Below are 14,073 nucleotides of genomic sequence, written 5' to 3'. Positions count from 1 at the left end.
CACTGCGGATGGGTGACTGCAGCCATGAAATTAAAAGACACTTGCTCTTTGGAAGAAAAGCTATGACCAACCTAGACAGCATATTAAAAAGCAGAGACATTACTTTGCCAACAAAGGTCCACCTAGTCAGAGCTATGGTTTTTCCAGTGATCATGTATGGATGTGAGAGTTGGACCATAAAGAAAGAATTGATGCTTTTGAACTGTGGTGTTGGAGAAGACTCTTGAGAGTCCCTTGGACTGCAAGGAGATCCAACCAGTCCATCTTATAGGAGATCAGTCTTGAATATTCATTGGAAGGACTGATAGTGAAGCTGAAACTTCAATACTTTGGCCACCTGATGTGAAGAACTGACTCATTTGAAAAGACCCTGATTCTGAGAAAGACTGAAGGTGGGAGGAGAAAGGGATGCAGTTAGGATCAGCCTCCAAGAGAGCCTGGAGGATGGAGGTGATGTCAGTTGATGGAGTTGGAGTTGGCAAGGTGGCAGGGAAGGGAAAGGGTGGTCCGAGGAGGCAGCGGGACTGGGGAATGTTTTGAGGCAACATTTGTTTGAGTGGACATGCAGGTGGGTGTGGAATCTTAGCAGAAGCACCTGGAGAGAGAGGTGGTGGGGATAACTCACCTAGGAAGGTCAGGAGGGAACAGGAAGGGACGGAGGGGCAGGGGTGGGAGATGGTATTTTGTAAGGACAAGGACCGGAGATGGCACAGAGGCTGAGCAAAGATCCCAACCGCTTTCAGCAAGAGGACATGGGAAGCCAAGGGGCTTGCTTCCCTTCTGATGGGGTCTATCTTCCCAGTTCAGCTAAAGCACGGAGAAGACCCTCAGGATCAATGCTGTGGGCACCATTGCAGGGAGGAAGGGGAGGTGGGGAAAGTGATTGTAGACACACAAAAAGCCCGGATCAAAGCTAAGAGGGTGCATCAAAGCAAAGAGGCTCTCTCCTGCTTTGTGGGTTTTCTCCCAGAGCCTGGATAATGGCTATCCCTGTTGAGTGTGAGCTGAAGTTGCCATCAAACCTCTCGAACTTCTGAGTCATGGGCTGGCCTGTGGGGGCCTGGGGGAGCTGGGGGGAGCTGGGGGACTGTGGTCCCTCAGTGGCTGCACACACCCCCTCTGGGGGTGGGGGGGCACTTCCAGGGCCCCTCTCCTCAGGCTCTGTAGATGCTCTTCACTGGGGGCTCACGGTGACCAAAGGGCCAGCTGGAGCCTCCTTGCTGTGCCACTGCAGAAACAGACACTGAAAACTCTTTATTCCATAAACGTGTCTTGATTACTCAGAGTGTTAGAACCAGGCAGGGTCCTAGGTTCCGGGGTGCAGTGAGGAGCGAGGGGGCCTGGCCGCTGCAGGGGGCTCACGTTCTGTTCAGTTCAGTCACTCAGTCGTGTCTGATTCTTTGCGACCCCATGAATTGCAGCATGCCAGGTCTCCCTGTCCATCACCAACTCCAGGAATTTACCCAAACTCATGTCCATCGAGTTGGTGATGCCATCTAGCCATCTCATCCTCGGTCGTCCCCTTCTCCTCCTGCCCCAAATCCCTCCCAGCATCAGAGTCTTTTCCAATGAGTCAACTTTTCTCATGAGGTGGCCAAAGTACTGGAGTTTCAACTTTAGCATCATTCCTTCCAAAGAAATCCCAGGGTTGATCTCCTTCAGAATGGACTGGTTGGATCTCCTTGCAGTCCAAGGGACTCTCAAGAGTCTTCTCCAACACCACAGTTCAAAAGCATCAATTCTTCGGCGCTCAGCTTTCTTCACAGTCCATCTCTCACATTTATACATGACCACTGGAAAAACTATAGCCTTGAGCTGATGGACCTTTGTTGGCAAAGTAATGTCTCTGCTTTTTAATATGCTGTCTAGATTGGTCATAACTTTCCTTCCAAGGAGTAAGTGTCTTTTAATTTCATGGCTGCAATCACCATCTGCAGTGATTTTGGAGCCCCCAAAATAAAGTCTGACACTGTTCCCACTGTTTCCCCATCTATTTCCCATGAAGTGATGGGACCAGATGCCATGATCTTCGTTTTCTGAATGGTGAGCTTTAAGCCAACTTTTTCACTCTCCTCTTTCACTTTCATCGAGAGGCGTTTTAGTTCCTCTTCACTTTCTGCCATGAGGGTGGTGTCATCTGCATATCTGAGGTTATTGATATTTCTACCGGCAATCTTGATTCCAGCTTGTGCTTCATCCAGCCCAGCGTTTCTCATGATGTACTCTGCATATAAGTTAAATAAGCAGGGTGACAATATGCAGCCTTGATGTACTCCTTTCCTATTTGGAACCTGTCTGTTGTTCCATGTCCAGGAGACCACAAATGCCAGGTGCACAAGGGACCACAAATCCCTGTGCGGAGAAGCAGCACCCGGGAACCAGAACCTTCCGCCGATCTCAGCTCCGCGCTGCTCAGAGCAGACTCGCGGAAGCCCGGGGCCTCCACTCACACCCGCGGGGCCTGGCTGGGGTCTGGATGGAGCCGCTCTCCGACGGCGGGGCCCCGGCGTCTAGGTGCCGCAGCTCAGCCTCCGCGGTGAGGGGCGCAGGCGGGCGGGCACACTGCCGCTGTTGGCACACACGGCACCCAGGCTGAGACAGCACCTGCCCGTGGAGTTGGATGCGTGACCCGGCACGACACCCAAGGCGGCTGCTCTGCGGCAACCTGGAGCGATGGGGGGGAGGGGGCGTTGGGAGGGCGGGCAGGAGGGAGGGAACACGTGTGTGCCTGTGGCCGACTCACACACGGCTGACAGGGGCCGTCACAGTATTGTAATTACGGACTTCCCTGGAGGCTCAGACGGTAAAGCGTCTGTCTACAGTGCTGGAGACCTAGGTTCGATCCCTGGGTCGGGAAGATTCTCTGGATAAGGAAATGGCAACCCACTCCAGTACTTGCAAAGAGTCAGACAATATTGTAATTATCCTCCCATTAAAATAAATATATATTAAAAAAAAAAAAAAAAGAAACAACCTTTCCTTGAAGAAAGGGGATCGCTGCTCCGTGCAGCGCCTTTCCGAATGCTGGGGGGAAGGCTCCGGAGGTGCAAAGCCAGGAAGGCACCAGGAGCCCCCATCACCTTAACCCTGGACTTGGACGGCTGGTGAAAAGCCGAAAAGCCATCGCTTCCCGGCCTGGATGGTAACCAGCCTCGGGACTGGCCGCAGCGAGGGCCCCCCGGGGGAGCCGGGTTGAATTCCCGGCTGTGTTGCCCTTGACGCCCCTGTCTGGGCAGGAGCAAAGAGGTCTGGGACGCAGGGGGCGGGGTGGAGGCTGGAATTCAGCCCAGGCCCTGGGACTTAGCGTGTCTTCCTCTGACTCTGCTGCGGCCCCCACCCCCGGACGCCTCTAATCTGCAGGCTGTCTTCTCTGGGATGGCCCCTGGGGGACTGAGCTTTCTCCCAGGGCTGGAGGACCTTCCTCTGCGTGCGCTCTGGGAACATCCCAGCTGAGGGCAGTGGGGGTGGGGGGTGGACTCCCAGGGCCCTCCTGTCCTTCCCCGCAGGCCCGGGGAGGTGTGGTCCCTGCAAACCTGCGGCTGGGGCCTCGAGGAAGCAGAGAGGAGAGGCCGCCTTCAGCGCTGGCTCGCGGAGAACAGAGTGTTTCCTGTGCACTTCGCTGGGCATGTTCTGCGAGCCTGGTTTGCATTCAGTGGATATTTTTCTTGGCTCGTCACCAAAGCACAGCTTGCCTGGAGGTGGAAGAAACCAATTTGTTAACAATCCTCAGAAAAAGAAGAGGCCGGGTGGGTAGCAGGAGAATAGAATCCAGAGGCAAAATCCCAGTCAGCCCAGAGAGAGGCCTGGGTCCAGGCTCTGCTTTTGCCTCCTCCTCTGGCCCCTCACCCTCACCCCTGCAAGTCCTCCTCCTCCAGGAAGCCTTCGAGCCCTTCTCCTCCTGGTGATGTGCTCGGCTCTCTTTGCTTCTTTGCAGGAGGCATTGTGCACAGCCACGAGCTGGATTCATCGCTTTGGTTTGCTTTGATGCTTGTTAAGATGGCACAACCCTGCTTGGAGCTGTCTGCTCTCAGGCCACTGGGTTCCATGTTTCCTAAGTCCAGGACACCTGTGACTCGGTTTTGTTTCTCTTAATAGTCTTCATTTTTTTTTTTTTAAAGCAGTTTAGGTTCACAGCAAAATTGAATGGAAGGTGCAGAGACTCCCCATGACCCCTTTGTACCATGGCCTCTCCCAGGAACCACATCCTGAACCAGATGCCATATTTGTTTCAATCAATGAACCTCCACTGACAAATCTTAGGGCTCCCTCTTGGTGTTGTGCATCCTATGAGTTTGGACAAGTGTAAAAGGATGTGTATCCACCACTATAGCATCATTCAGAGTCTTCTCATTGCCCTAGAAATCCTCTATGTTTCACCTCTTCATCCCACCACCCCTCAATCTCTGAAAACCACTTATCTTTACAGTCTCTACAGTTTTGCTTTTTCCAGAATGTCACAGAGTTGGAATTACGCAGCATGGAGACTTTTCACAAATTGGCTTCTTCCACTTTGTCCTATGCGTTTAAGGTTCCCCCATGCCTTTTCATGGCTTGATTTTATCATTGGATAATATCCCATTGTCTGGAGGAACCACAGTTTCTTTAGCCATTCACATTCTGAGAGACACCTTGATTGCTTCCAAGTTTTGGCAAGTATGAATAGAGTTGATAAAAATATCTATGCGCAGATTTTTGTGTGGACCTAAGTTTTCAACTCCTTTGGGGAAATGCCAAGGAGTATGATTGCCGGATCGTGATTGCCGGTAAGAGTATGTTTAATTTCTAAGAAAGTGCCAAAGTGGCTGTACCATTTTGCATTCCCACCAACAATGAATGAGACTTTCCTGCTGTTCTACATCCTCACCAGCCTTTGGGGATGTCAGTGTCCAGGTCCGGTTATTTTCCTAGGGGTGTGGGGCATCTCCCTACTGCTTAAATTTGCATTTCCCTGATGACACCAGATGCGAGGAGCATCTTTCCATGTGCTTATTTGCCATCAGAGCGTCTCTTCTCCCACACAGGGACAGGGTCGCGCTGGGCAGTCATTGGGTTCTGAGCATTGGACTTGGCCTCTCATTCCTTATTCTTGAAATTAGGAAGAGAGCTTGCTGAGGGCAGGGTGTGTCTCCCAGGTCAGACCTTGACCCTGGGGAGTCTGGGCACTGTGGGGTAAGAGGACATCTGCTTGTGTGATCACAGAGAGGCTACATCACCCACCTGAGCCTCAAGCTCATCACCTGTGAAATGGGGAGAGGCCCAGGACCTTCTTTAGCGAGTTGTTTCCAGTAGTAAACCTGCTGCTGTATATAGCATAGCTCTGAGCCTGGCACATGGGCAACCCCAGGAAAGATTAGAGAATGGTGACCGAGACTGTTCCGCTTGCATCTTGGAGGAAGGACCAGCTTCCATTAGCTCAGATAACGGCTGAGGTGGGACAGGGGAGCTGGAATCATTCTCAGCGCCAAGAAATCTGAAGCCAGCTGCCAGGCTGCCTTCTTGTGTTGTCTCATTACGAAGATTTTTATTTTCTCTAAAATAGGTGCCTAGGAGTTTGGGGTGATGAGTAGGCAGAAAAGGTTAAGACAAAGCCACCATGCCATGGTTGCAGCTTGATAAACTTCAACTCCCGGAGCAAGCATTTGGCTGGAAACACATAGTTACGACTTGAGAATTAAATGTAAAGATTAGGAGACATTACCTAATATGGGGATTCACCCAGGAGTCAGGCTGAGTTATCAGCAAAGGGGTGAGCTGGTTAACAGAAGGCTAGTTCCTGGGGTTCCTCACTCACTTTCCTGGCTCCAGCCAAGGCCAGTCCCGGCCTGCCCTCTCCTCACACCCATCAGCACACAATTAATGAAATGCTGGAACTGGCCCAGACGAAAAACTTGTTTAGAACACTTCCTCCCCACTTCACCAGCACACAAACATCTATTCTGGGTTTGGGCTATTTTCCAAGTTGTGTTACATGATAATAAACAAGCTTGGTGTTTTGTTTTTTTTTTTTTTTTATGACTGAAACTTTAACTGGGTATTTTGCAAAACACAATTAAAAACATTATTTGGAGAAACTAGTAAGTGGAAAAGTTCAAGACGTAAAGAATTGCATGTGGGTTATAAAAATGTTTTTCTCTAAGCTCTGTTTATTCCTTGCCATTTGGAAAGACCTGCTTGGACACATTTCTGCCCAGGAATATGTGTTCCCCATAGATGTTTGGATTTTTTATATAGGCTATCAATAATTAGCTATCTTATTTTAAGGATAAAAAATGGGAAAAGTTCAAGAAATTGATGAGCAGGCTTAAATTTGCTGAGAAGCTTAGAATTCATGACTGAAATTTACAAAGTAAATCAACACACTGTGAAGAAGTAAATTAACCCAGAATGACAAAATGAAGGGATGGTTCCCATGTAACCTCATAAATTTCCTGCTTGATGCATTTCAAGTCTCTGATTTCTAATAAAATTCTCATGAGAACATACTATTGCTCCATAAAAACTCCTGAACTCTCCCCATGAGAACCAACTGGTTTATAAGGGCACAAGGGTTCAAGGCTGTGGTTTATTTATTAAAAAATTCTCAGTAAATAGATCATGGTCCACTGGAGAAGGCCCCACAATTATGGGGCAGCCGCGTGTCATTCCTCCTGTCCCCAAGCATGAAGAAAAACAAGAAACACGTCAGAAACTCTGAACCAGGAAAAAAATTGTAACCTTCCCCTGCCCCCCTTAAAGAAAGTTCTATGTGAGTTGCTCCGGGCTTTTATCCTAGGTGCAAAGGATAGGGGAAACTCTCACGGGAGTTTCCTCTTTGCCTTAGGGGAGTCTGGTTGACAGCCAGCCCGCAGGCACAGAGTGGAGTCTTGGTGTCCTTTCCCTTTGGGGAGCACCCCCGGGGCACCCCTCCTGGGACCACACAGCAGACAAAGGCTGTCAGGTAGGTCTGCAAATCTGAGAGATTCCAAATGTCTCAGAGAAGAGAGGTTTTAATATATTTAAATGTGGTCATGAAGATAAGGAGTTCGTGGCATACTCACCTCCTCCCACATGCCTACCACCTGGGAGAGTAATCTCTACTAACCTTGTGTTTTCATCTGTGCCAAATACTTGCTGAAAAGCTGTATAGGGGACCTCCCTGATGGTCCTGTGGTTAAGACTCCATGCTTCCAATGCAGGGGGCGTGGGTTTGATCCCTGGTCGGGGAACTAGGATCCCATGTACTGCGAGGTGCAGTCAAAAAAAGAGAAAGCTTTATATTAGACCTCACTCGATTGTACACACAATCCTGTAACAGAGGCTGTTTCTGTCACACTGATTTCAGAGCCCTGAGGGAAACTCCGCACAGAAAGGTTAACTCAGCTCACGAGGGATGGAGCAGGGACCCAGACCCAGTCAGGCAGACTGAAGTGCTGACTGCTAACCACCCGACTGGACTTGGAGGAAATGCCCAGCAAGGAAGTGTCATGACTCCTGGGCCTTTCCAGGTCTCAATCAGCTCGCCCAAGATGCTCTTTTAACAGACTCAAAGGTTCAGGTATAACAGCTGCAAAGCACCTTATCGGGTTGAAAACTGTGCTGAGCTCCTCACAGGTGGGCTGTGTCTGACGCCCGCAGCCCGAGAGGGAGACACGCCCTCTGCCTTTTGTGCCGCTGTCTTCACCGGACTGCACACTCCAGAGCTGGACCTTGTGTTTCCAGCACTTGGCGAGGGGCCTGGCACAGATAGGTGCTTGATGTAATGTTCTGAGAGATAAAAGTAGGTTTTGGCTCATGGCTGAGAAGAGAGGATAATTAAGATTTAAAACAACGGAGTGCTTTTAAATAGCAACCTTAGATTCACAGCAAAATTGAGAGGAAGGTACAGATTCCCAGATATCCCCTGTCCGACCGAGGTGTCACCTCCCCCACCGTCAACATCCCCACCAGATGGCACATTTGTTGCGACTGATGAACCGACACGGATGCACCATCACCACCCAGGGTCCACAGCTTCCGTCAGGGCTCACTCCTGGCTCTGTGGCCTCCATGGTTTGGGACAAGCGTGTGACTGTGTGTATCTATCATTATAGCATCACATAGAGTAGTTTCACTGCCCCAAACATCCTCTGTGCTCCACCTGTTCATCCCCCTGCCTTCTGCCCCCAAGCCTTGGCAGCCACTGACCTTTTTACTGTCTCCATATTTGCCTTTTCGAGAACGTCACAGAATTGGGATCACACAGGACGTAGTCTTTTTAGATCGGTTTCTTTCTCTTGTGTGTGCTGTTACCAGGCGCCTCTGTCCGTGGGATTCTCCAGGCAAGAACACTGGAGTGGGCTGCCACGCCCTCCTCCGGAGGATCGTCCTGACCCAGGATCAAACCTGAGTTTCATGTCTCTTGCATTGGCAGGCAGGTTCTTTACCATTATTGCCACCTGGGAAGCCCAGTTCTGCTCTTAACAATTATCTCAATAAACCCTTAAGCCCACAGCTGATAAGGGCAGGGCCTCAGCTGGCTGGGAGACGCAAAGGCCACGTGTAGCTTTTCAGAGCTCGAGCTGCCGCCCATGCAGGGTGTTTGGGTGCATGCCTGAAAGCAACGGATTAAAATCAACCAACTAAACTTGTACATAAATGGATGAAGGATGGAGCGGGCTGATGGAGGGGCAAGAGCGCCACCTACTGAGCCCACGCCACCCTGCAGGTGCGGGGAGCCAGCCTGAGACTGCAGTGAAATCCCTGTCCGCTGCCCCTGCTACTCAGGGTTGGGGATTATGTGATGCTAGCGCTTGCTCTTAAAACACAGATGTATAGTATGCTTAACTCCATAACACACATCTAGTAACAGCCCCACACAGCACGTCTTCATTACAAAAGTAAGCAAGATCTATGGCCATTTAATGCATTAACATGTCAGGGGATGCTCATCTCTGCACAGAACGGGCTTTTTGCAACTTAGAATTATGGCTAAACCTTGTCATGAATTAAGTGAGAGGAGAAAGCAGTTGGCCATTTATTTCAAACCCAAGTCAAAACGAAGCCAGATTAAGCTTTTTAGCTGATAGTTATTTAAAATAAATGACCTGAAATCCTAAAAGTTTGTATAACCTTACAAAATGCAACTTGGACCTTTGTCCACCTAACTCCATTACTCAGATTAATCACATTGCTTCCTGACTGCTGAGAAAAAAATCTTGACCTCTAAATTCTTCAGGCGTTTGAGAAGGGAAAGTGGGGTCTGAGTATCTAAGGAAATATTTATCCCTCGATTTGCAATGGCTGTGATTTAAAGCAAACACAGGACCGGCCACCAGAACCAATCTCTTTTCCTCTGGTGTTCCTAGAAGTCCAGGGCTTTTAGAAGGGGAGGCTGGGACTGAACATTTCAGGAATTCCTGTTTTGTTTGTCAGTTGTTTCTAAGGGTCAGTTGATCATTTCTAATGATCACCCGATGAGCCCACAAAGCCTGAGAAGGGTCTCTGCCCTCACCCTACAGGACTCTTGCAGGAGGCTGACCTTGTGACCCCACGAGGTCATAAGACTGTGGCAAGATGCCCTGAAGTGAGTTTATGGCTTTGAAGCAATTACTGTAAAAGGTTTTAAGTCAAAACAAGCTTAAGTCTCCATGAGGACCCAGGATGCACTGGCTCTGGGGTATGTCAGCATCCTGCAGGTGGTGGTGTCCCCTTTCCTCCATGGTCTGGGGAACAAAGCACCCCCAACTGCATGGAGTGACTCGGGCTCCACCTTCTCTGGAGGGCAGCCGGGACACTGGGCTTGGGAGAGGGGGTGCACAAACTGAAGGGCCCTGCCCCCGAGGTGGGCAGGCCGTCTCCGCTGGCTGTGAGGCCGTGCACAGGGATTCTGTGAGGCAGCCAGGCTAGCTCAGGGTCTGAATCACAAAGGAGGAACCCAAGGCTCAGAACCCTGAACTGACTTCTGTTCAGTCAGACTTTAGCTGGAGAAAGAGCAGAAGAGAGCCCAGGTCTCATCTCCTGCAAAGATCTCCCACCTCAGAGCTTCCCTCAGAGGTACAGTGCACCAAATCTCATCTCTTTCAGGCATTAAAAAAAAAGTGAATCTTCATTCTCTTACCAAATATTCCATCTTTTAAAGTAAATTAAAGGCCCATATAGTCAAAGCTATGATGTTTCCAATAGTCATGTCCGGATATGAGAGTTGGACCATAAAGAAGGCTGAGCGTCAAAGAATTGATGCTTTCAAATTGCAGTACTGGAGAAGACTCTTGAGAGTCCCTTGGACTGCAAGGAGATCAAACCAGTCAGTCCTAAAGGAAATCAATCCTGAATACTCATTGGAAGAACTGATGCTGAAGCTGAAACTCCAATACTTTGGCCACCTGATGTGAGGAGTCGACTCATTGGAAAAGACCCTGATGCTGGGAAAGATTGAGGGTAGGAGGAAAAGGGGTCGACAGAGGATGAGATGATCGGATGGCATCACTGACTCAATGGACATGAATCTGAGAAAACTCCAGGAGATGGTGAAGGACAGGGAAGCCTGGCATGCTGCAGTCCATGGGGTCACAAGGAGTCAGACATGACTCAGCAACTGAACAACGAAAAGACAAAATGTCGCCTTGAAATCCAAAATTCTCAGGTCTGGATGTCATTCTCAGTAACACTGGTTATTTTTTGGTTGGTCTGTGTTCTCTTAGTTTCAGCTTGAAGGATACACTAAGAACAAAAATCCATATTGTTTTTGCTGTTCCCCTCTTCCCATCCCCCCACCCCCAGCCTTGCCAATTTGTAAACAAATCAGAAAAAAAAAAAAAAAGAAAAATCCCCAGTGGGCTGGAAACCTGTCCATGGTTTGCTCCAGCTGGAAAGAATTGCGTTCCACCAAGATTTAGACCCCATTTATAATGGAAACCCTGACGGGCAGTGTTGTAATTATAGTCTTGCCATAATGAATGTATCTCTGTGGTCAGTCGTGGATTTTTCCATGGTATTTTTCCATGGGAGATTTCCTCCCTGGGAGATGTTAACTTAAAATCTGGACTATAGCTTTGACTTCAGAGCAGACTTCTCCTGGCATCAGCGGAGCTTAAAGTCGACCATCATATTGGCTTTGGTAGACAGCATTAGCAAGCGGGACATTAGTCAAGTTGAGTTTTGCAAGATTGATGGGGCTGGGGGATAAGGGTTTGGTGCTGGAGGACTGTATTTTGGGAACCTTGCATTGTTGCCCAGATTTTTAAACCAGAGACTGTTTTCTCTGCTGAGTGGCTACATGAAGTAGAAAAAGTGTCTAGAGTGGACAGGTATCAAGGCGACCAGCCATCCCAAACGGCCTGGGAGACTATCTGGTTTAACTCTAAAGTCTCACATCTCAGGAAACCCCCAGTCTTAGGGAAACCAGGATGGTCGGTCATCTTAAAAAGTGGGAGAAATTGAATCAAATTCTACAACTGAGCTGAGTTTCAAAGTAAAATCCTTTCTGTGTGTTTAAAAAAACTCAAGTGTCATCAGCCCTTAGCATGAGAACTGAATTGGGGGCACAGGAGCGGGGTCTCAGAAGGAATAAGGTCTCAATCTCATGCTTGGCTCGCCACAATATAGTATGAAAAGCCCAAGACACCACCATGCTGCTTAACGATTTCTTACGCTGACTGATCCCACTCTGGAGGCGTGAGCAGGACAAGGGGCTCGAGGGTATGCTGGCCGTCCCAGGAGACACTGCTGGGGCCCACAGAGGGAAGGATGCAGGGGTGAAGGCATCAGGGCTGGCGTGGAGCCGGGGTGCACCCTCTGGGCCCCGACTCAGTGCCCTGGCCCGGAGGTGGCCTTCTGGGTCTCTCTCAGTTCACTCTGATGGCCTTTCCTAAGGACTGCAGAAGCCTCTGCCTTTTAGGGACTGGGAGGCTGACTGGGGTAGGAAGAAACGGAAGAGTAAGGAATCAAAGGCTAGGCAAAAATGGCCAACACCAGGGACTTCCCTGGCAGTCCAGTGGTTAAGACTTTCGAATGCGGGGTGGATGCAGGTTTGATCCCTGGTCAGGGAACTAAGACCCCACATGCTTTGGGGCCAAAACACCAAAACATAAGACAGAAGCAATATTGTAACAAATTCAATAAAGACTTTAAAAGTCACCCACATAAAAAAAAAAAAATCTTGAAGAAAATGGCCAACACAAGATCCCAAAACATGAGGGAGCTCTGCACAGGGGTGAGAAGATACACGTGTCAAACCTCCTTCTGGCTTCTAAAACCAGGCAGCTTGGGACACAAATATTAAACCCGTCTTTGGGGTTATAAATGCTGAGGTTTTGGGGTAGGAATAGAAGCTGTTTCTATAAGCTCAGAGCCTTGGTGGATGTGTGTTATCTCTGCTGTTGCAGATTCTATAGCTCTGAGGTCCAGCATCGAGACAGGCAAGCAGAGCACACTTAGAATGGCCACATCCCTGCTTGGGGGCAACTGGTTTAGAGGCAAGCGCGCTACAGATTGTGAAGGAGGCTGAGAGCACTGCTGGGGGGAACCGGGCGGTTACTTTCAACGCCACCCGCCCCAGGCTGGCCTCCAAAGCTACTGGGCTCAGGGCGCCCACTTTTGGAGAGTTCGTGTCCTCTGCCTTCCCTTTCTGGCAGTGGCGGTGGAGAGCGGGCCCGGGGCATTCACTCCCGTGGCCTCCTGTGGCCTGCTCGCTGTGGGGTGGCATTGGTCCTTACCAGCACCAGCAGCACAGCACACCCAGGGCGCCACTGCAGCAAGAGGACCCTCCTGGGGCTGGTGCAAGCCCCTCCTCCTGCAAGCTAGGGTGCTCTGGTTCTTGGGACTCCAGCCAGAACGCTGCACACCACCCCCTGGGTCAGACTGTCGACCAGCCTGTGAATGTACGAGCCACTTGTGCTCCAGGAGAGCAGGGACCTCAGCAACAAAGGCAGGCGCGTGCAACTGTTTTTACAAAAACCCCCTCCCCAGACGGTTATTTAGAGGCTTTGCTTACAACCGGTGCAATCTCTAGTCCTTCAGAAAAATCTAGAATTTAATTCCACTTAGGGGTGTTCACTGTGTGCTGTAAACTGTCTGCCAGCCAGGCCTCACCAGGCAAACAGCTGAAGAAAACAGCCTGTCCCAAGGAGCGAACCATCAGAGAAACATTCGTGGAGACCAAGCGTGATTTCACCAGCTTCTGGAGAGCCCGCTTTCCCTTCTTTGTGTGGGACGTGAGGGCAGTCGGTAGCAGGCGATCCTGCAAGTCCTTGCGTTGCTTCCTATGCAGCTTCAAGGGAGAAGGGAGTGAGGTAGGCTTAAAAGAAACAAGAAAAGCATGTGCGTCAGCAGATTTGAGATAAATGTCCTCAAGCAAATATCCGGGGGCAGCCTGTACTTTCCAGGTTTGGGTGACGGCCACTCACTGAAGCAGGAACATCAACAGAATACATCCAATACGTGACTTAGCCTAACAAACAGCCGTGCAGTGACTACCGATATTCCAAGGGAGCAGAGGGCAGCCCCCCAAATCTGGGAGCTCAGGGGATGCTCCCAGCCGGGCTGTGCGTGGTCATTCACAGGGTCTCACAGGTTATCAGCTTCAGAAGAGGCCACCTGGAGACGACGATAGAGAAAAAGCATCACTGCACCTCGCAAGATGCACCCCTTCTACCCAAAGGGGCAACGGCTGGCCCGGTTTTCAAGTGTGGCTTCTTTCCCAGTCTGGTCTAGCCTCTGCAGGTGAGCGTGAGTCTCTGCAGGTGCAGGGGCCAGGTCACAGAACTGCACCCGAATCAGAGCAGACACCTGCTCCCCAAGGTCCTTCCCAATTCCCACACCGCAGCCCCAGCCTCGGTCCGTCCTCAGACTCATCCTGAGATGCGCTGCGGGGCTCATTCCCCGTCACCGTGATGAGTCCTGAACCTGCTGGTTCCAGCTCAGGTGGCTCCTGGTGGTCCTCCCCTGAGGACACGTGCAATGCCATCTCCAAACGTCACGCTCAGGCAGTGCGCGTCCCGACCACGGAGATCCAGACAAGGAGGAGTCAGGTAGGAAGCTCCCTCCAGTGACAGCTTTCTCAAGGTCACACAGAGCATCCAGTTCTTGCCGAGCTTTCAATGTGGAGGGGAAAGGCCA

This window comes from Capra hircus, chromosome 27, assembly GCF_001704415.2.
Source record: "Capra hircus breed San Clemente chromosome 27, ASM170441v1, whole genome shotgun sequence".
Classification (NCBI taxonomy): domain Eukaryota; kingdom Metazoa; phylum Chordata; class Mammalia; order Artiodactyla; family Bovidae; genus Capra; species Capra hircus.
The sequence above is the reverse complement of the archived record's forward strand: the minus strand, read 5'-3'. Positions refer to the sequence as shown.